Source organism: Anabrus simplex, chromosome 3 (assembly GCF_040414725.1).
Source record: "Anabrus simplex isolate iqAnaSimp1 chromosome 3, ASM4041472v1, whole genome shotgun sequence".
NCBI classification, from domain to species: Eukaryota; Metazoa; Arthropoda; class Insecta; order Orthoptera; family Tettigoniidae; genus Anabrus; species Anabrus simplex.
In genome coordinates this window covers 307,835,430-307,858,107 of record NC_090267.1, presented here as the reverse complement: position 1 = coordinate 307,858,107, position 22,678 = coordinate 307,835,430, and the positions used below count along the sequence as shown (strand labels likewise).

The following is a 22,678-nucleotide window of genomic DNA, read 5'->3' as shown; positions in this document are numbered from 1 at the left end:
GTTAGTCACAACATAATTCTGAAGTAGCTAGTAAGTAGGTAGGCTATTAGGTTATACTATTTATTACTTTAATGAATCTTAGTATTATAACTTAGTTGACGTTTGACAATTAAACTCGACTCTAGCCTGCCCTATGACTATGAGTCATGCTCATGACCACCCAAAAGTACCTGTTTTGTATTGGGAAGAACGGCTCAGTATTCTCTCAGTTCATATGTCACATCGTTGCACAAGTCTTCAATCATATGTGGACAGACGCAATAACAGTATGTTGAATCAGAAAACCAGCGGGCTACTGTACATCTCGGGTACCCTATACAAAATATGACGATTTAAAAAATCCTCAGCTGATAGAAAAATACATATTTTCAAAAATGACTGTGCGAGTTGTCGTGCGGTTAATATCGCGTGGCTATGCGCTTGCATTCGGGGGATGGTGGGTTCGAATCCCACTTTCGGCAGCCGTTAAGATGGTTTTCCGTAGTTTCCCCATTTTCACACCAGGACTGGGACTGTACCTTAATTCAGGCCATGGCTGCTACCTTCCTAATCCTAACCTTTCCCATCCTGCGTCGCCGGAAACCTTCGATGTATTAGAGTAACTAGCATTTTTTCTAAGAAAGGAGTTCATAGTATGAAGACCAGATGGCAGCTGCGAGCACTGAATGCTGTTGCTGCTGTCTTACCAGCACATACTACACAGGTGCAGTAGGAGCGGTGACCAATGAGCCGTGAATCGGATCACTGTATCGATTCAGTAACGTGAACGGAATCAAATGAATCGATTCAGTAAAATGAATCGAATGTCCCATCACTACAACACACGTGGCAAAATGTCAGTTCAGATATATTTCTTTTTGGAATTTTAGCGCGAGTATCATTAACAGCGAAATGAATGTTGACTAATTACATAGTGCTCCAAGTTTGCTGACAGTATTAGCTTCGCGGTACGGGTCGTATAGCATTGAGCTTGTATTTGGGAGATTGTGAGTTCGAATCCCACAGCCTGCAGCCCTGAAGGTAGTTTTTGACGGTTTCCATTGGATAAAAAGCAAATGTTGGAGTTGTATCTCAATTAACGCTATGATTGCTATCTTCCTTGTTCTTGCTCTTTCCCACTCACTCATCGCCGAAAATGTGGATGAGTTGGTGTCGCGTTAAACCAATGCAAATAAAAACTCCACGCCAGTTCATGTGCACTTTGGTGTGCCCGTAAGCTATTGGTAAAAAGGAAATGTACGCCCTACTAATTAAGTTCGTGGAATTGCCTCTAGGCAGTTTTTCACTCATTCGTACAATTTTGAGTTCATGAAATTAGACGTACTTTCTTCAAAAAGTTTTCCTTGCAGTATTTTAGCGAACATATTTGTGATGATAGTGATGTAACATATGTCTGAGGAATCTGAATTCCCTATAGTTACTGAAAGGAATTAACTGTTGTACGGAACAAGTTAAATCTGTGAGAATGTAAACTATCCTCTGTGAACTTATATCAGAGTGAACACATATTTCAAGTCAATTGGATTTAGGGTGTGTTTTGAATATTGTGTCGAATATTATGTTACAGAAGTACAGCAGTGAGCTGTAATAGCTTTTAAGCATGCATTCGGGAGACAATGGGTTTGAAACTTACAAACGACTGTCCTTAAAAAGGTTTTTCTGTGGTTTCCCGACTTCACACCATAAATACTAGAGTTTTACGTTAAATCTTTGCTGCACTGAAAATGTCCACATTTTATGTCTTATCATGCACATAATAAGTACTAAAAGTTTTCTTCGTTATCCTGTACACCATAACTTGTCCATTATAAAATAAAAATGTGATATTGAATTAAAATACAGTGAAACGCCTCTAAGTTGGACACCTACGGTTCAATAAAAATGTGTCAAATGTAGTGGGGGTGTCCAATCTACAGGATGGGCTCATAGTATTTCAAAAGTACACTAACAGTAAAGGAAAGGAAAAACTCTGAGGTAGTGTGTAAGCCCTACTGCATACTGTAGATATATCTATATAAAAGTGAAATTGTGCGTGTGTGTGTGTGTGTGAGTGAGAGAGAGAGAGAGAGAGAGAGAGAGAGAGAGAGAGAGAGAGAGAGAGAGCGTGTGTGTGTGTATGTATGTGTGTTTGTTTCAGATGGACTACAAAACTACTGGACCGATTTCGCTGAAAATTTCACATTTTTTTCTTAATACCACTGAGACGGTTTAAGAAGTGGTTTGATCGAAATCCGATGGGTAGTTCTTTAACGAGTAATTTTATGTATTTAATTGCAGAGGAACGCCAAGATTGGATCGACTTGATGGACAGACTGTCGCTAGGCGACAGCAACTTACGCTGTATCATGATAGTCCGGTAAGAAATGCTGTACATAGGAAGATGGAAACACGCCACCATGTTTTATAGAGCACCTTTCTTGATAGGAAGTTCATGAGCGTGCGTGTTATTTGAAAACAGCAATCCAATATGCCGTGATCGAGATGTACTTTCATATAGTAGGACCAACTTTGATAGGTCTGCCAAGTTTGAAGAATGTAGCTGTGTATTAGATGTGAAAAAATATTTATGAAACTGTGACAATTGTAGAGTATCAACAGGGGAATGACCTGAGTTATCACCCTCTCCTAAAGAAGAGCAACTGGGGGTTTGGAGGTGGGGTCCACAACGGGCAAAGGCGAGTCTATATATTCTATCCATATATAGAGGAAGCTGAATTCCCTATAGTTACTGAAAGAAATTAACTGTTGTAAGGAACAAGTTAAACCTGTGAGAATGTAAACTATCATCTGTGAACTTAGATCAGAGTGAAGTGAACACATACCTCATGTATGTATGCATGTATGTGGGTATGTGGGTTTGTACCACATCTCCTCCTAAACCATCGAGCGATTTCAAATAAACTTGGTATGACTTAGTATCACGAGACAAACCGCATGGGGGTAAGACACCCCAAGCACCCTTAGGGGTGAGGTGTGAGGGGAACGAGTTATAATTGGAAATAGTGTCGAATCCATAATTTTCGGGGTCGCTGAGATGAATAGTGACATTCTGGATTATTTTTAAAGTTCAACCCCTCTTGTGGTGGCGGACGAGGGGGGGAGTGAGATACAAGAATAATTGAAAAGAGTTGCGAATCCATAGTTTTCGCGGACGCTGAGATGAATAGTGACACTCCGGATGTCGTTTAAGTCTCAGTTGTGTCCCAATGAGAAGGGTTGAAGAAAAAATATCGAAAGTGACCGAGATTATGGAAGTTTGTGTGTATGTTCCAGCATAGCTGTCAACTAAACTAGGTACAAATATTACCTACTATCTGGAAAAAATACTGTGGGATCAAGACAAGATTTCTGGGGATATACTAAAGACAATGGGTTGGGATATAGTACCATACCTGAAGTACTTATTTGATTATTGTTGGAATGAAGGAGCTATACCAAATTAATGGAGAGTTTCTACTGAGCCATATCAGCATATGCCTCAATTAATTATTAATAACACTGTGGAAATGTTTTATTTAATGCATATTCAAGACGCTGGTAATGAAGGCAGGAAGCGTGGAGAGCCGTGACATAGGCTAGGTGGACGCAGTATTTTTCCAGTACGAACGAACTTTTCAAGTTTGAATTGAGCCGGTGGCTATGTATCCAGTCATGTAGACTCCCTACTCTAGCTTTCAAATCCAACCAACCACGAGCTGGGAGGGGGCGGGTGGTAATTCAAACGTGGGAAAGCACTAAACAACTACATAAGGCTGACAAACTTCGTTTATCCAAGGCTGGGATCATTTGAATTTAACAGATGTATCCGTCACTGAGCTAAAATTCCACAGATCCGAAGTGATGAGAAAGTGAGAACAGAATTATCATCTACCTGTAAGTGATAAAAATGGTTACTTGTGCGCTATTTCAGTAATGCTTATTTAAACGAGAGTCCGTTGGGACTCAGTCGACGGTTAGGAGGCCAGTCTCCCTGTTTGTTGGGGAATTACCTTCTGCAACGGCCACTCTGTAAGACTATATGTTTCCGTAGAGGGGAAGCACTCACATTCTCATTCGCTAGAAATCTCATTCAGTCGGCTGCACGCGATGCGCGTCGTTCTCCGTGACAGTTGCTATTTTCATTGCATATTTCAAATTGAGCTACACGCTGTGTGCGCGTTTCAGAACTTATTCGTCAGTATTTGCTTTGTGACTAACGGTACTTCAGAGGTAGTTACTTCTATTTTGATTTCCATTAACTATTTTGAAACCGCAAGTGCGGCTTTGTGTAGTTCAGATATCAGTAAATACCTTAAGTTGAGAAACTAGTACTCGATACCTGCGAGTGATATCTCAAGTATAATTAACGCTAAAATAAGCGCAAACTTTCGGTACGCGTTCGCGAGTCGCGAAGTAACGTGTGCATTTCCGTATTATATTTAACCGCTGAGAAGGACTCATTTCGATTAGGCTTTCTTCCCTTAAATTAATGACGCACAGGTCAGACTAAAGCTTGCGCGTAGGCTAAGCCAATTGTAGCCTAGCATTAAGATCGATATCCTGTGCACGTTCACGCTAAGCGGTGAAGAAGAGGCCTTAACATACAGCATCATTAAAAACGTTTCCAGAAACGAGAGAAAGACAACTATGGCAGTATTAAAATTCGAGACCATGGCTGTTCAACCCTTGATGATTGTTGTCATGATGGGCTAAGGCAAATCGTGACACAGCGGACATGAGATTCGTTGCTGATGGCGAGTAGCTGCAAGAGTTTTAAGTTCCTATGTCAATTTAAGCACGTTTCAGGGGATATAAATATACTAGTTTACGGATTTTCCTAATTAAATATTCAGTGATTAAGCCAGAGTGGCATTTGTTTTTCGTCTGTTGTGTCTTGTTTAGACGCAAGCCTACGCAGCCTGTGCATGTCACGATCGATGACCGATAGCGCTATCGTGTTTTATGCATTTTTGTATATGTTTTTATTTACAGGTTTTATTTGTATGTGTACCTTGTTTGTTCATTTTTCTGTCTTGTGTTGTGTAATTGGGATGTATTTACCTCGTTGGATAAATTGAAGGAATGCCAGTTCTGTCTGGTCCATTTGCATATCAGTACGGACTTATAATTAGAATCAGTGATACATTTTGGAAGGGATGATCAGGGACAGTCCTGGACCAGTATTTTTTATGTTTTTATGTCCGAATATCTCGGATTTTAAATATGTATAGTCAGATTTTTCACTAGTGTATTTGTATCGCTGAAGCATCATCTTGGACGATTAAGATCAATGCCTGTAGGCAAGCGGAATTAGAAATTTAGCTGGCGTAGTTACACCATCAAATTAGTAACACGAATCATATTTCCATGTATTACATATTGAAATTTGTTTTACGGGTCGTTACCCGACTTTTCTTTGTATAGTTATTTTGCTGTCATGTGATTGATTTTTATGTGCGTGTCACATTTTTAGGACCGATTTGGGGTCAACTTTACATTAATTTAATCTTTTCATTTGTATTGGTATGGACTGAACTTATGTTTTTGGATCAATAAATCCATCGTGCCCGTTAACCTGTGTCTCATTCAGAAGATATGCCTCCATATTTCCTGTCCAAGTACTTTTAGTATGAGTTTAGTTAGAGATTTTTTGTGCCCACTTTTCTAAGATAACCACGCGCTTTTACCCTGAGTTTAGCCGGATTTTAGAACAGAATATTGTGCACTAAGGTTGCCACTTTGTTTAAAAGAAAAGGTGATAGACATAAAGCTGAAAATTACAGGCCAGTACGTTTGACATGCGTTGGATGTAACCTTTAGGAAGGCATTCTTTCTGATTATATTAGACATGTTTGTGAAATTAATAACTGGTTCGACAGAAGGCAGTTCGGGTTTAGGAAAGGTTATTCCACTGAAGCTCAACTTATAGGATTCCACCAAGGTATAGCAGATATCGTGGATTCAGGAGGTCAAATAGCTGTATTGGAATTGACCTGCCCAAAGCGTTTGATAGGGTAGATCATGGGAGACTACTGACAAAAATGAGAGCAATTGGACTAGACAAAAGAGCGACTGAATGGGTTGCTATATTTCTAGAAAATAGATCTCAGAAAATTAGAGTATGCGTAGCTTTATCTGACCCTGTTATAATTAAGAGGGGAATTCCTCAAGGCAGTATCATTGGAACTTTATGTTTTCTTATATATATAAATGATATGAGTAAACAAGTGGAATCAGAGGTAAGGCTTCTTGCGGATGATGTTCATCTGTATAGAGTAATAAATAAGTTACAAGATTGTGAGCAACTGCAACGTGACCTCTATAATGTTGTGAGATGGACAGCAGGCAATGGTATGTTGATGAACGGGGTTAAAAGTCAGGTTGTGAGTTTCACAAATAGTAAAAGTCCTCTCACTTTTAATTACTGCGTTGATGGAATGAAAGTTCCTTTTGTGGATCATTGTAGGTATCTAGGTGTTATTATAAGGAAAGATCTTCATTAGGGTAATCACATAAATGGGATTGAAAATAAAGGGTACAGATCTCTGCACATGGTTCTGAGGGTGTTTAGGGGTTGTAGTAAGAATGTAAAGGAGAGGCATAGAAGTCTCTGGTAAGACACCAACAAGAGTACGGTTCCAGTGTATGGGACTCTAACCAAGATTACTTGATTCAAGAACTGGAAAAAAATCCTATGAAAAGCAGCTCGGTTTGTTTTGAGTGATTTCCGACAAAAGAGTAGCGTTACGAAAATGTTGCCAAAGTTTGGGCTGGGAAGAACTGATAAAAGGATACGAGCTGCTCGACTAAGTGGTATGTTCCGAGCTGTCAGCGGAGAGATGGCGTGGAATGACATTAGTAGACGAATACGTTTGAGTGGTGTCTTTAAAAGTAGGAAAGATCACAATCTGAAGATAAAGTTGGAATTCAAGAGGAAAAATTGGGGCAATTATTCGTTTATAGGAAAGGGAGTTAGGGATTGGAATAACTTAGCTAGGGAGATGTTCAATAAATTTCCAATTTCTTCGAAATCATTTAAGAAAAGGCTAGGAAAACAACCGATAATGAATCTGCCACCTGGACGAATGCCATAAATGCAGATCAATATTGATTGATTGATTGATTGATTGATTGATTGATTGATTGATTGATTGATTGATTGATTGATTGATTGATTGATTGATTGATTGATTGATTGATTGATTGATTGATTGATTGATTGATTGATTGAAGACTCCCCCAGCACCCCTACGGAATGGGGAAATGTAAAAGTAATCGAAAACAACCGATATTTGTGTCGAATCCGTAGTTTTCGGGATCGCTTAGATGAACTGTGACACTCTGGATACCGTTTAATGCAAAGTTAAGTCCCAATCAATAGGGGGGAGGGGAAGGAAGGTAATAACGGGTGAATAAAAGAAAATGTCCGAAGTGACCGAGTTTATGGACGTATGTTTGTATATTCTAGCACACCTCTCAACCAAACTTGGTACACATACGCCTTACTAGCTGGGGCTGAGATGGGGTAAAAATTAAACAGTCTAAATTACCGAGATTAGTGTTGAATTCAGTGATTTTGGGTTGGCAAGGCTGATTGGTGACAGTCTCAGTCGCAGTTGAAATAGTGTACATCATATCTATTAGCACGACAGGTAAATACATATAGGGCCTAATTAGTTATCACTTATTATTTGTTTGAAAGGATAGAATACTTCTCAGTCAATTGGAGCTTCCACTAGGTTTACTCGAAAATTAAATAGTCTAAGACCTGAAATCAAACACATCTGAATAACTCTAAAACTACATAATGAATCGTAAAATATCAATTAGCATCTCAAAACGGGAATCCTACAGAAATTCACTTCACAAATAACTGACAGGTAACGCAAATCTTAAAGGTAAACATAAAACCTATCCAGGCAACGCCGGGTCCTACAGCTAGTATATAATAAAAGCAGTGGTTCGTCTAATTTATGTACAGTACAGTACACTGTTTTTCATGCCTCCTAAAACTGAAAATAAGTAAACAGTACAGTATTGTCCTATGTTTTATTTTGCATATTGTACTGTACAGAACTCACCCTTTACTGCTTAAGGAAAACAAGACTTTATTTTAATATTTGGATTTTTGAACATGCCTATTCTGATTAAGCTTTTTCGACGTATTCCAAATAGAGTTTCAATCATTTCTCGTTGGCTATACACAAACACATAACGTTCCAAAGCATTAATAAAATGCACAGTTTTTTCATGAGTAGTTGGTGGCTGTGGTTACTTTTTTGAACACTCCATCAGTTCTTCCAGAAACATCATCGTGGATTTCCAAGACATTATCGAAATCAATAAAACACCAACGTCTGACAATTGACTGCGAAGGACTTGAGGAGAAATCTCAATTCCTCTGTGAGATGCTTCTTCCTCTCCAATTGATTGGGGCATAAATTCTGGGTTATGGAAACTTTTCCGGGGATTTCGTGGAACGCAGAGGTATAAGAAGGTGTCAGGGTGAATGGGTGGACAGGAAAATGACCAGAGTAGAAGTTAAAGCACTAAATTTTGAAATTTTATTTCTTTCACTTTTTTAATTTTAAAATTTGAAAGATAATCTGAATAAACAACAACAATATTACGATGAAATCGTCAGCTCGGGTAACAACCACGGACTATAAGTCCAAATATCAGGTACAATAGAGAAAATTGTCGGCACACAACAGTTTACAAGGGACGAACATTGTAACTCTGAAGATACACTATTTTAAAAGAGCAAATTTGCAGCGGCGAAGCGTGAACTAAGTAAGGGGGGAGACAGATTTAAAAAAAAAATTAACTATTTTAATCACATTAGTGTATATATGGAATTTTGTTTTCGACGCATACAGATCTACATTCAATAATATTAATGACTGAAACTCAAATCCTATAACAACCTATAATCCTACATGCACTCGTTTAATTTTTAAATATGGACTAAATGGGCAGTGGGAAATGTCATATATTGTTATGTAGATTTAATAAGAGAAATAAGAAATAAATAGATTTTCGTACAAGTCACCTTAAACAATATTCTTGTAAATGAGTTCAATCCGCCTGTCCTTCATTTTAGCAAATATATCTATTACCCCTCGTCTTGAAGTCTCTGGTTCGTCACTGAATTCCTTAAATAGGTTTGAATTCGTTTCAAGGCATTACTAGCGCGTTCACTAGAAACTGACGTTAACGGAATATACGGCATCTAGTTAAGCAATTTTGTTGTTTCCGTATGCACACACTGAAGTTCATTATTCAGAATGTAAGCCAGTAGTTGTGGGGATTTTAATACCTTAACTAATAATGGCGGGTAAGGAAGTGCATGTACTTGAAGGGTTTTCATACTGTCATTCATTTATTAGGTGTAAGTTTGCTATATTTCGTATTTGAATATGATTATTTTATTTTTAGACTGTCTTATAATAAAATAAATTCAAATTAACTACATTAAAAGCATGTCTGAGATGATAGCCAATAAGAGCACCTTTATACCTGGGATCCAAATACTAGCCAATGAGAGCAAGAAGAGACGCTGGCAAGTCTGTCTACTGGGCGGAGACATATTGCTATAGGAAAGTCATAGTTCCACAGTCAGCACCTACAGATAGCGTTAGTGTTGCTCTATCTGAAATCAAAGGGATCATACACAGAATGGACAGCGTCTACTTTCGCCTACGTGCTTCGTGTAACTGACGCGAGCCCTAACATTGCCGAAGTGAGACGAAAATAAGTAAAACGGAGATTATGATAATGTCATGAATGTGAAAATAACTAATGTCCTAAAAATAACTGAATTAACTAGACAGTATTTCGTTCACAAAATGTTAAGGGTACACGCTGTCTACCCTGTCTCCCCTGACGCTTCGCCCCTGCATATTTGCTCCACTCACTTATACTCTAGAAGACTTAGCTCCGAAAGTTTACTGTAGTCCAGCCTCTAAGAGGCACAAGCTTCTTTACAAAATAATATCTTACAAGTTTCAAAAACAGTCGCTTCTGCTCAACAGTCAAATCCCTGCTGGGAAACATACTCTTTTATCAATAATGACACTTTAAACTGGGGCAATGAGTGCCCATACCAAATGGCCTTAATGTAAAACTAAAAGGTTTAAGAGGAACGGCCATCAATAAAAGGCTAGGAGGCGAAACAATTGCTCTCCTTTTAGAAAAACACATACAGTCCTAAATGGGCTTATGGCTTGAAGTTGCAGAGACTAAGCCTACACTACAGAGAGGTGACTAAACGAACAATATTAAAGTGCCGAAGGAGAGTGAAGAATTTAGAGGTTTAGAAAATTTTAGTCACCCCATACTAAGTTGAATGGTAATAACAGAGGGTGAACAATCTTTGTTCCCTTAATTTGCATGTTTCCCAGCAGGGATTTGAACAGAGTCCTTAGACTTGCCCAAAATTTAAATTAAAACAGAGACTTTAGAGCGTTGCATTAGTAAAATAAGTTTCGAACCTTCCCCTCAAGTTATCTGCCTGGAGCTATCACATGTTAAGTAATTTGTTCCATTACCTTGAGTAGTTGGGCCTTACGAACGACGGCAGGCAGCCCCTGCCTCCAAATTACTCCCCACACACACTAGACTGGATTGCCTCTTTTACCTCGTCTTCTGTGAACAACCGAGTAATAATGGTAATATTTTTACTATCGTTCTTCTTGGATGGTCTGGAGTCTTTGGCCTGTAGTACTTACTGAAATGTGATGTCCAAGTTTCCATTGCCATGTGCCTTGGAAATTTTGGTTGCTTTGGTTGCAGAAACCTTTAGGGATTTTGTTCCGCTCTTTCGGTAAATTTAATTTCAGTTAAACGCTGGAATGCTACCTTGGCTTCTTTAATCACCTTCTTGTAACGCCTCGTTAGTGTTGAATATGTTTGTACATTTGTTTCTCTTTGAGATCTGGCCAACTTATGTTTAGCATCTAATACATTCCTAATACATTCAACCTTGTCTCATAGCAAGGATCATTGAACTATGGTTTAACTCTACGTTTGTTTGATCATTCTGTTACCTTTAAGTTTTCCAACATATTTTCTATGAAACGTACTGCTTCGTTCAGATTTCCCGAACGTATGCTCCGTAAGAGAACCGATGTTTTTGCTAATTCCTCTACTAGGCTGGCGCTATTAATCATCCTCAAATTTGTCTCTTGTCATGAGTCGTGGGTCACGTCATCCAAGCATTTCTGTTGCGACACGGAAATAAAGGAAGACTGTCTTAACAATACTGTTTTTAAATGTTCTTGGGCAGGCAGCATTTGCAATGATAACGTTAAAAATGGTTTGCACTAACCCACTACAAAGAAACTGTCATTTAAGGGCTGTCCAATGCCCTGAGCTGAGGGGTGCCCAATGTACGGAAGGAGTTTTAACACGTAAAAGTATAAGGAATTAAGCGGAGCATTCAATGTCCAATCAAAAGGGGTGTACAGGATATGGGGGTGTCCAAAGGGACTTGTTTCACTGTACTTTATTTTAGGATCCCACATATTCAATGAACAAAAGTTGGTAGTAGCGACCACCATGACAATGTTTAAAAGCTTGAAGCAGATGGTCAACGATATTAAGCACCAAACATGAATGGATAATGTTTAGGTGGTTACGACTGCTAACAACAGTGCTCTAAAGCACCGAGCGAGCTGGCCGTGCGGTTAGAGGCGCGCAGCTCTGAGCTTGCATTCGGGAGATAGTGGGTTCGAAACTCACTGTCGGCAGCCCTGAATATGATTTTCTGTAGTTTCACATCTTCTCAACAGGCAAATGCTAGGGCTTACCTTAATTAAGGGCACGGTTGCTTCCTTTCCACTTTAAACCCTTTTCTATCCCATCCTCGCTATAAGACCTATCTCTGTCGGTGCGATGTAAAGCAAATTGTTCGTTTTTTCTTAGTGCTATCCTGAATAATAGAGAGAGGTTTATGAGTCCACTCCTGATTTAGACAAAATTAAATTGTAAATTAATCATCATTTCCATACAATGCTTGAATCAAACGATAGAATTCACCATGCATTCTAGAATCTTCACTTGTCTGTTTCTTGCTCTTGAAGGCACCCTTTTCAATTAACCCAGCTGCATAGCGTCATTTAAGTTTAGCTTTGTATTATTGTCAATGTACAACATAGCTTGGCATAGCGTAGATTATCTTGGTTTTCTGTTTTTGGTGACATTTAGACTTATAAGAGGTAGCCGAGGTTGCGCCTGTACTAGCACCAACGCCTTAGCTTCACGTGTAGACAACCTGCAATACCGGACTGGTACCCCCTTAATTTTCTGTTCTCTAATAAGAAACATCCCGGATTTCAAGTCAAAACCTTTATATTTCTTGAAAAAGAGGATCAATCTCGGTGCAAGCCATGAAGGCCCCGGGAGGAGTGGAAGGCAAAGACTTCTGTAACCTCGGTACGAATTGAGACAGAGAAGCTGTATCAGGTCGCCTGTACCTGCACCCTCTTCCCCTCCCCCAACGGCAGTGTTTCAGATAGTTATTTTTTCGACTACTGTTAAAGGTAAAAGAGTTTGAAAGGAAGGTATGAACACAAAGAAAACAACTAATCTCCGATATCTCCATTAATATTAGTTTAATCGAAATAATGTGTAGGCTATTACTAAGGCTATAGTAAAAGTTATTTTCCATCACATGTTTCCCGTGCATGTTTTTCACTCAAAAATAACAAAACGACATGCCTTAGAGGTGAATGAGACGTACTGGGAAGGTGGGGTTGAGTGGGGATCGGCAACAGCGAAGTTTTTTCACGGATAGCTGTATGTTGCCTGCTCCATAGCCAGGTTTGCCGCCTCATTTCAGCTGTTTCCAAGAAGTCGTAAAGAAATTTTCCACCCACCCTCTCCCTAGACGTATTGACTCATGGTGAAATGAAATGGCGTATGGCTTTTAGTGCCGGGAGTGTCCGAGGACAAGTTCGCCTCGCCAGGTGCAGGTCTTTGGATTTGACGCATGTAGGCGTCGTGATGAGGATGAAGTGATGATGAGGACGACACTTACACCCAGCCCCCGTGCCAGCGAAATTAACCAACGATGGTTAAAATTCCCGACCCTGCCGGGAATCGAACCCGGGACCCCTGTGGCCAAAGACCAGCACGCTAACCATTTAGCCATGGAGCCGGACATTGACTCATGGCAACAAGGAACAAAGACCAGGTGCAGCTCAACCCTCATTAGTAGGGTGCAACGTTGCCAATGCTGTTTCGGAGTTCATAATTTAGTTGTCGATTGTATATTTTGAAGTCGTAAATGTTGTGTGCCAGTGTAGTTTTGATATATAGTAATTGCACTATTATTCACTATAAAACAGCAAATTTATTAAACAAAGCCTACTGAGGAAAAGGTGTCAACATTGTCAACTTTGCATCTTCGTCACGGGCTGTGGGACGTGGTTTCGTGTGAAGGCGAAAAAGTAGACTGGGTAAGCTGCGAGATGAGAGGAATATATATCTCCATTTGCTAATTATCATGGAAGGCAGATGAAAAGAAGAAATATTGTTTGAAGATGTACAAAAGAATCCTTGTCTGCATGATAACACGTCAAATTAATACAGAAACATAACCATGAAAAAACAACTGTAGACAAGAAATAAGTGAAATTTTCTGAATTGATTGTATGCATCATCTCACTTTAGCCCTTTTTAAGAAGTCGTAAAGGTTCTTTCCACCCCCTGTATAGACATAATGGCATATGGTGACAGTAAACAAAGACTAGTTGCGCCACAGCCTTCATTGGTAGAGTTCAACATAAAGCCAAAATAGGTACTTTGGGAATCGGAAGCCACCAGCGCATACTAGGAAGCACGACCTGATGGATGTTTTTGTCCTTTCTAAAATTTGTTAATTCTCAAGACCTCATTCACCATCTGTTCAAGGAATTCCTTGCAGCTGTGGACGCAGAGTACGACTATGTTGTCCATCATTGTGAGGTCCGATGGCTGATTTTGAGAGAACCAACAAAAAAATTGTTGGATAAACAGAAGACCGGATAAAATACTTCAGATCCTTGCTGAATTTCAAATTAGAGGTTTATTTTCGACATCACTGATCACCTCAATGTTCACAACCTTTCGATTAAGGTAGAAACCACCTGATTACAGAAATACTTGATAAGATTGAGGCGTTCAAGAAAAAGTAGGTACCGTGGGAAAATGAGAGGAGCTAAAACTCATTTCCCAGATTTAGGTTCAGTTCTTGAAGGAGGAGTCCTCAATGATAATATGGAAGTTATTCGACGTTTAAAAGAGAAATTTTCCACACAGTTTAATGACTTTTCAAAACTAAAGCACACTCTTCATATATTTGTTAAACCTTTTTTTCGTGTCAGTTGGAGACGTTCCGCATAGCTTGCAGTTAGAGCTCGTGATACTGCAATGCCAACACTGGCTGAAAGTTAGGTTAACAGTTCTACTTTACAAGAGTCTTACGACAAATTCCTTCAACAAGATTATCTGAGAATGCATAAGCAAGGAATGAAAGTGCTCTTTATAGCCCATCAAGCTCAAGGTGCGAGGATCTCTCTCTCAGACTACAACCTCCGCCACTGAAAAAGGTTGGCAGTTGAAAGATCACTTGTTCCAGATATATAATTAATGCATACTAGAAAACATCACCAGTAAATCAACGTACGCAACACCCATTTAATATGGTATATACAGGGTACAAAAACGTTTGCGCGCCCTAAAACGGCCATTAAAAATACGTTGCTTTTTGTACGTCATAATCCTTTCACCACATACCTTATGTATGTCTGCCACTTTAAATCTCCAGTATTACTAATTATTAGTATGAGACTTCGAAATATGGAGATTTAAAAACTAGCGGAAATCCTTGATGATATCAACCTGGATGAAATAGACATTCGAATAATCCAAAGACTGCCGAAATTAGAGTTGGGACAAGTAGAACAGCAGAAACCAGTATACGGTGAGGTGTTCGTCAAGGGTGCATGCTGTCTTCTAATGTGAAGATCAGTGGCACAGTAAATTCGTTAAGGTATACAGACGACATTGTACTTATATATAAGGACATGAAGTCCCTAGTGAACAAGGTTGACCTGGCTGGTATCAAATGGGATCTTAACATCAATGTTACAAAGACAAATCCATGGTACTTCGTCCTCAGTGACACCAAGAGATTTTGTTGCAGTTAAACGGTCGGAATATTAAAAAAAAAAGAGTTCTTGGAGATACTTCCGTTGCATAATGACCGAAAACCTACACCCTGAGAAAGAAATTCATTGTCGAATCGAAGCAGTAAGAGCTAACTTCAACGAGATGAAAAGTCTCCACTGTCTGCAAGCACTGTATACCAACACATGGTTAAAATCTACTGTTAGCCAGTGCATCTCTATGGTCCTGAGACGTGGACTTTAAAATCTTACTCCCTAAGGCCATAAAGCTTCTGAAGTATGTATCCACCGAAGAATACTTCGTATATCGTGAACAAAAAGAACGAAAAACACCGATAGTCCTTAAACGAACAAAAGCAGGTCATGGAGCTTACTTCTTTTTTGAATTTTCTGAGTTTAGTTACGTGTTCTACAAGGAAAAATTGGTGTTATCAGTCGCAAGGGAAGAATCTGGCTGGGCGACACCAAAGAATAGACGGGGTGAACATCGCCCAACGGCCTTTCCATTTGCCACAAGACATAATATCTTACGCCTCAGTGACCACCAACGTTCGGGCGATCGAATATGACACACGAATTATTATTATTATTATTATTATTATTATTATTATTATTATTATTATTATTATTATTCTGTTATTCTTATTCTTATTCCTATTCTTATTATTATTCTTATTATTTTATTCTTATTCTTATGCTTATTCTTATTCTTATTCTCGTATTCTTATTCTTATTCTTATTCTTATTCTTATTCTTATTCTTATTCTTATTCTTATTCTTATTCTTATTCTTATCATTATTATTGTTACGGAGATATCCGTGGTAGGTAGAGGTGAAAGAAGGTGCGGGTGTGAATGGGTTTCAAGCTACGAATTTAACGTACAATGTAAAATTAATTTAAAATTTAACTAGGTTATATTTTCTTTTCAAAACCAAGAGATAACAATCATAACAGGTACAGAGTAGCAAAAATGTAGGTACAATATTACTGGATTCGGGCTCAGTGCCCTTACTTCATAACTCTTGGGCCATCAGCCCCGCCTTACTCCAACAAAAATTTTAGCCAAGGGGCAGAAAGCCCCATTCATGCCCAGGAGCACTGGCTCCAAACATTACACATAAAGCCTGCACGAGGCATACAGAAACAAATTTCAAAGAGCGATCCGCTCTCAAAATTGTAAGCCTATCACAAGGCCACACCAAACTCTACCTTCAAGCTGTCCTCTAAGGACGTATTCACAGGGGTAAAATACCCAACCTACTGAGGTCTATTACATGAAAAGAAGGTTGATTACATGACCTCTAAAATAACAATTTGAGAGGAGGCGAACTTGCACTCCTAATACACTTTGTTTTTAAAACCTAATCTGGCTCTGGGCCGCTAACGCAAGGGCTAATCCCATACTACAGAGGTGACTTAGAAAAGAACACTTTACATTACATAAACGAAGAATAGTTTGAGAAAATAAGTTCACCTCAAAACAAATGTGAGTGGGAGCTCGAGAGGGTTAGCACTCTCTATCCCAATATGTAGCTTTACAAGAAAAAGATGAAAAGAGTAATTACATTTTAGGAAAAGGTTACATGATGGAAATGCTTCGAACCCGCCGCGAGTGTTAAACTGCCTACCTAGCAAGAAAATAAGTTATTAATAGGCCATTACCTGGTGTTGAACGGCTGAAGAAGAAAGAGGCGCTTCCCGCCTCCTGCTATGTACTTAATACACTGAAAGATGGAACAGAAGTGGCCCGGAGACCCTAAAATCAGCAGTTTATATACTCTCGCGGAAGTTTCTAGGCGTTAGGGGAATGAAAACACCCGCCCACAATGTTTTTATTGGATAGGACCCCGCAATCGATTCAAGTTGGGGGAAGATACATCTGATTGGATAGAAATTAATTTAAGAAATTCGGGATTGGCTACATGCAAAACAAGGGGAAAGAGAGGGGTATGCAGCCAACTTAAACAATAACAGAAATAAATTTAGCAAAGAACAAACATTTGAAATAAAAATTTCTTCAACAAAATAGTTCTTTGACTCCGCACTAGGTTGCACTATTGTTGATCTTCAGTAGTGTCCTCTAGAAGAGAAAGTTCACACTTCTTACTTCAAGCTAAACAAAAACACATCAAAAGTGACACAGTTCAAAAACTCAAAATTTTCCACGTGGTGACATCTTCTGAGAAAGTAGAGAATTAATAGAACAGATAAAGTTCAACCTTCCTCCAGAAGAGGAGTTTCAACTGGCGCACGGTGTAGAGGTGTACCGCCCGGTACAATTATTATTAGTAGTAGTAGTAGTACCGGTAGTAGTAGTAGTAGTAGTAGTAGTAGTAGTAGTAGTAGTAGTAGTAAGTTCAGCACAAAATATTACGACATTACTGTAGTTGATTGGATTCTGCTTGTTAGCGTTCTAACCTTTTCCAGAGTACGGTAGTTACCAGAAAATGAATTACAAAATAATTTCCAGTTCCAAGTACTATAGTGTCCATAAACTCTGCTATATAGCCGGTAGCCATTCATTGCTTAGTTCAATATATCGCACTTTATTCCGTTATTGCAATAAACCCGTAGCAGGCGAGTTTACGAGCAACTGAAGGTTTCAAGAACGTGACCGCAAATACAATAGGAACACCAGCAGTTTATTATCATTGAAAGCTGGAAGAATAGCAGAATTCGCTTATTTCAGGAAGTTTTTTAGGAAACAGTACGAGCTTACTTCTTTTTTGAATTTTCTGAGTTTAGTTACGTGTTCTACAGGTAAAACTCAGGTTGTGCCTGTTGTACCCACATTTTGATTTCAATCGAATTCCCACCTTCCTTTACGGGCATCAGTCATACCAGGAAAACATTGTTATTCATTACTGAGTTTCATAGAATAAATTATAGTAAAGAAAGTAATTATTGACTATGTCAACAACTTCCTGAACGAATGAATTGCCAAACATAGGGCTATATGGATATATTGCATGTATATTTTAGGAGGAAATGGTATGATTATGTCATGAAATCAAGTAAGTCAGTATAAATGAAATCCGAGTATATTCACAGATCCTAGAATCGCACAGGCAGCTGAAACTCATTCCAGAATTATATAAAGAAGTCTGGGATGGTACCATGTGCTCCGATCTCTTGACAAAAAATGTAATTACCTAACAGTTCATGACATTAAATACAAATTATGAATTTTAAAAAGCCAGTTTGAGTGTTGAGGCGCTGGCCTTCTGAGCTCAAGTTGGCAGTTTCGCTCCTGACTCAGTCCGGTGGTATTTGAAGGTGCGAAAATACATCTGCATCGTGTCGGCAGATTTACTGTTACGTAGAAGAACTCCTGTGTGACAAAATTCCGGCACCTCGATGTCTCAGAAACTCGTCAACATTATTAATGGGACGTAAAAACAACATTATTATTTATTAATTTTCAAAATGACGCCCTTTTAACACAGATAAGAAATTCCAATTGTAAAGCAGATTACAATTAAATTATTTAACAACTTTAACACGTTTCTTTTATTGACTGAATACTATAATTGTCAACTAAACTATAGTTAAAGACATAAGCTGTAGAGAAACACTGTATAACAAAAGATTTCCTGCATAAAATGGAGCTCTAAGCAGCTCATCACATGACACTAGCCATCATTTTGTGTGCCAGCGACTATTCTAACGGAGCAAAACAAAATATCACTGTAAAGTTGAATTTTTTCCTTTAGTACGTAGTCTTTCAGTCTCAAAATCATTCATTTTACCAGCTTTAGCAGGGATCTTCCCTGTCAGTCTATTTGAGGGTTGGAGAACTTGATACTTCTGAAGTGCCATCTGAAATGTACGAACAACGAGGTACAGTAACCTGCGACATAACCCATGTAACCCATATAATCATTATCAAAACTGAAATGAAGCTATGTCTAGGTAGAATAGGAAGGTTCTCTCCTTGGCTCACCTTCAATTGGAACATGTGTCTCTTTTGTAACTGTTCTTCCAACATTCCTTTGTTTCGTAGATATCCGGTGCTTCTGCTTCCTTAAATATACATTTCCATTTCAATCACAATCAGTCACTACTGATCTGCATTTAGGGCTGTCGCCCAGGTGGCAGATTCCCTATCTGTTGTTTTCCTAGCATTTTCTTAAATGATTGCAAAGAAATTGGAAATTTATTGAACATCTCCCTTGGTAAGTTATTCCAGTCCCTAACTCCCCTTCCTATAAACAAATATTTGCCCCAATTTGTCCCCTTGAATTCCAGCTTTATCTTCATATTGTGATCTTTCCTACTTTTAAAGACACCACTCAAACTTATTCGTTTACTGGTGTCCTCCCACGCCATCTCTACACTGACAGCTCGGAACATACCACTTAGTCGAGCAACTCATCCCCTTTCTCCCAAGTCTTCCCAGCCCAAACTTTGCAACATCTTTGTAACGCTACTCTTTTGTCGAAAATCACCCAGAACAAATCGAGCTGATTTTCTCTGTTTTGTTTTTCAGTACTTGAATCAAGTAATCCTGGTGAGGGTCCCATGCACTGGAACCATACTCTATTTGGGGTCTTACCAGAGACTTATATGCCCTCTCCTTTACATCCTTACTACAACCCCTAAATACCCCCACAACAATGTGCAGAGATCTGTACCCTTTATTTACAATCATATTTATGTGATTACCCCAATGAAGATCTTTCCTTATATTAATAACTAGGCATTTACAATGATCCCCATCAACGCATGGTCATCTCTTCAGTCACATCTCTAATAATGCATATCATATCACGCATTCGAAATGAGCTTTATGATCTCAAATTACTGTATTATTATTATTATTATTATTATTATTATCATCATCATCATCATAAACAAATACATCACACCTGGGAAATATCCCGGTGGTAATGATCACTTACAGCAGTATGATAATAAAGTAAAGTAAAAACATTATTACACAACAACAACAACAACAACAACAACAACAACAACAACAACAACAACAACAACCTGACTCACTCCGGTGGTATTTGAAGGTGCTCATATACATCATGGAAATAAAATATTACAAGAAATACTACAAGTTTAAGATTCTAAATCCAGAATCATAATTCAGATTCACACACAACTTAAGTATTTCCAGGGTTTAACACTACGGTTTACATTACTGAAGGTTGAGCTTACAACTAACTTAACATTACAACACCGTCACATACAAATTCACACACATACCTTAAATAATTAAGATGCCTTAATACTACAATTTACAGTGGGTTGAGCGTTGCATTAAAGCAAGAAACCATCACATAGACATTTACACATAATTTACAGAATGCTGGACTCTATTCTTGAAGCATCTTACATTTTTGGAAAAAGGCTCTAAGACAGCTGCATTCCAAGAATCAATTCTCCACGAATATTTACCACAATTAGTTTTCTGCAATCTACTTTCTGCGGATGATCTGTCCCACTTATGTAACAGGGCTGTTCTCGTCGACAGTTCAACTGTCCCCAAGCTGGCTTATTCGTGTAGGCATTATACATGGCACATAACCATGTTTGTTTCCTTCTAGCCCCCAGTGTCTCCTACCCAAGTTTTTCTATCGTACTTGTCACACTACTTCTAGGATTTAAATCTTTAAGCACGAATCTTGCAGCCTTTCGCTGTAACATCTCAAGTTTCTTTATGAATCCTGTTTGGACTGCTGCTTAATACTCCAGGACTTGTCGTATGTACGCCATCCTACACATAACCTAACTCTTGTGAAACCTATAATTATTGTGTTTAATATATTTTAATTTATATTATTAAATGCTAAGTACGACTATACCCTGAAAATATGTATTGTACATTTGTATAACCTTAAATACGTATTGTGATTACGTCTAACCTCAAAATCTGTGTAGTTGAAAACTGTAGGAAACTCTATAATATTCGTATATTGGGCATAATACACGATCATTATAATACATTTCCGACTCGTTGGCTGAATTGTCAGCGTACTGGCCTTCGGTTCAGAGGGTCCCGGGTTCAATTCCCGGCCGGGTCGGGGATTTTAACCTTAATTGGTTAATTCCAGTGGCCCGGGGGCTGGGTGTTTGTGATGTCCCCAACATACCTGCAACTCTCACACCACACATAACACTACCCTCCATCAAAATAACACGCAGTTACCTACACATGGCAGATGCCGCCCACCCTCATCGGAGGGTCTGCCTTACAAGGGCTGCAATCGGCTAGTAATAGCCACACGAAATTATATTATTATTATTATTATTATACATATGGATGTTTCTGGAAACTTACTGTAATTATTTATTATCCAGATAGGAACATTAGGAAAGTTATAGACTTCTCCATGTGTGTTTATAAACTGTAATAGAAAATTCGAGTTTGATCTACTCCAATCGAGCAGCCAGTCGATCGATTGTTCCTTTTATATTTGGATGTGTTCCAGATAGAGTATTGCAAGAACATTTCCAGAAATGGATATTTCTAGGCTGTTTGTTGAACAGTATACAGTATATCGAGCTGACAGGCCGAGAGGCCAGAGTCAGAGCGGGAGTCAGGCAGTGTTGGACGCCGTGATGAGTCAGTCAGTGAGACAGTGACAGACAGACAATGCAGTAAGAGAATGCAGAGTGTCGGTTAGAGTGAGTTGATATCTCTATTTGTCAGAATCGATTTGACTCTTCCCTTGTGATGGAAAGGTGAATAATCAGTGAACGGACTTGTTGATATCTGTACTTTTCTCGATCGACTGTGTGATGGTGAAATGAATAATCAGTGTGAGAACTTGTTGATATCTGTTCTTGAGAGATAGTAAACCAATAGTAAATTGTTTCAGTGTGTTTCCGTTAATAGCGTTGTTTTGTGTATAATTAAGGAATAGACGTTGCGGCAATAAAGTGGTTTTATGCAAGGAAATGAACGTACCTCGTGTGATATTTATTTACGCCAAAATTAAATCGCATTGAGAACGATAGACTGGCCTAATAAGTGATATGTCAAACAGCAGAAATCTGCCTTTTTACAGGGACAGCGTTTTATTTTAATGAACTGATGAACTGTCCTTAGATGTAAAAGATATTTCCAGAGACTATGGTTTTTGTTGCGAGTAGGGCAGTTGTCTACAAATAGCCTGAGTCCGGTTATCTCGTTACCTTTTTACTCCTTAGGTAGTCATTTAGAAAACTACAAACCTCGCTTAGGCTTCTATAAAGATTTTTCTGGTTAACAAGAATATAAAATTGTTCATTGCCTTAACAAAAATAGTCGATTCCAAGTAAACAGAGGTCAAGGAAAATGAATATGGCATCGGAACGTTTTTATTAGATCTTAGTTTTCAGATATTTGTATGTATTGAACACAACACCATGCACGTTTATCCATTTACCTATTCACTGGAGGGTTTATGTTTCCTTGATTTTCGTTTGTAGTCTACGTCTGAGACATCTCTCAACACATTCCAACAATAGTCAGCAAGCACAGATTAATTCAAATGCCCTGGTACCTTCTTTCAATCGCTGAAATGCCTTGACTGAA

General features: G+C 38.7%; 1 protein-coding gene across 2 annotated transcripts in view; it reads right to left on the bottom strand.

Annotated features, from left to right (window-relative positions):
- The window catches only part of LOC136867258 (uncharacterized), a 92,781-nt gene that overhangs the window by 62,903 nt on the left and 7,200 nt on the right, over positions 1–22,678 (bottom strand). The gene's annotated exons all lie outside the window — the stretch shown is intronic.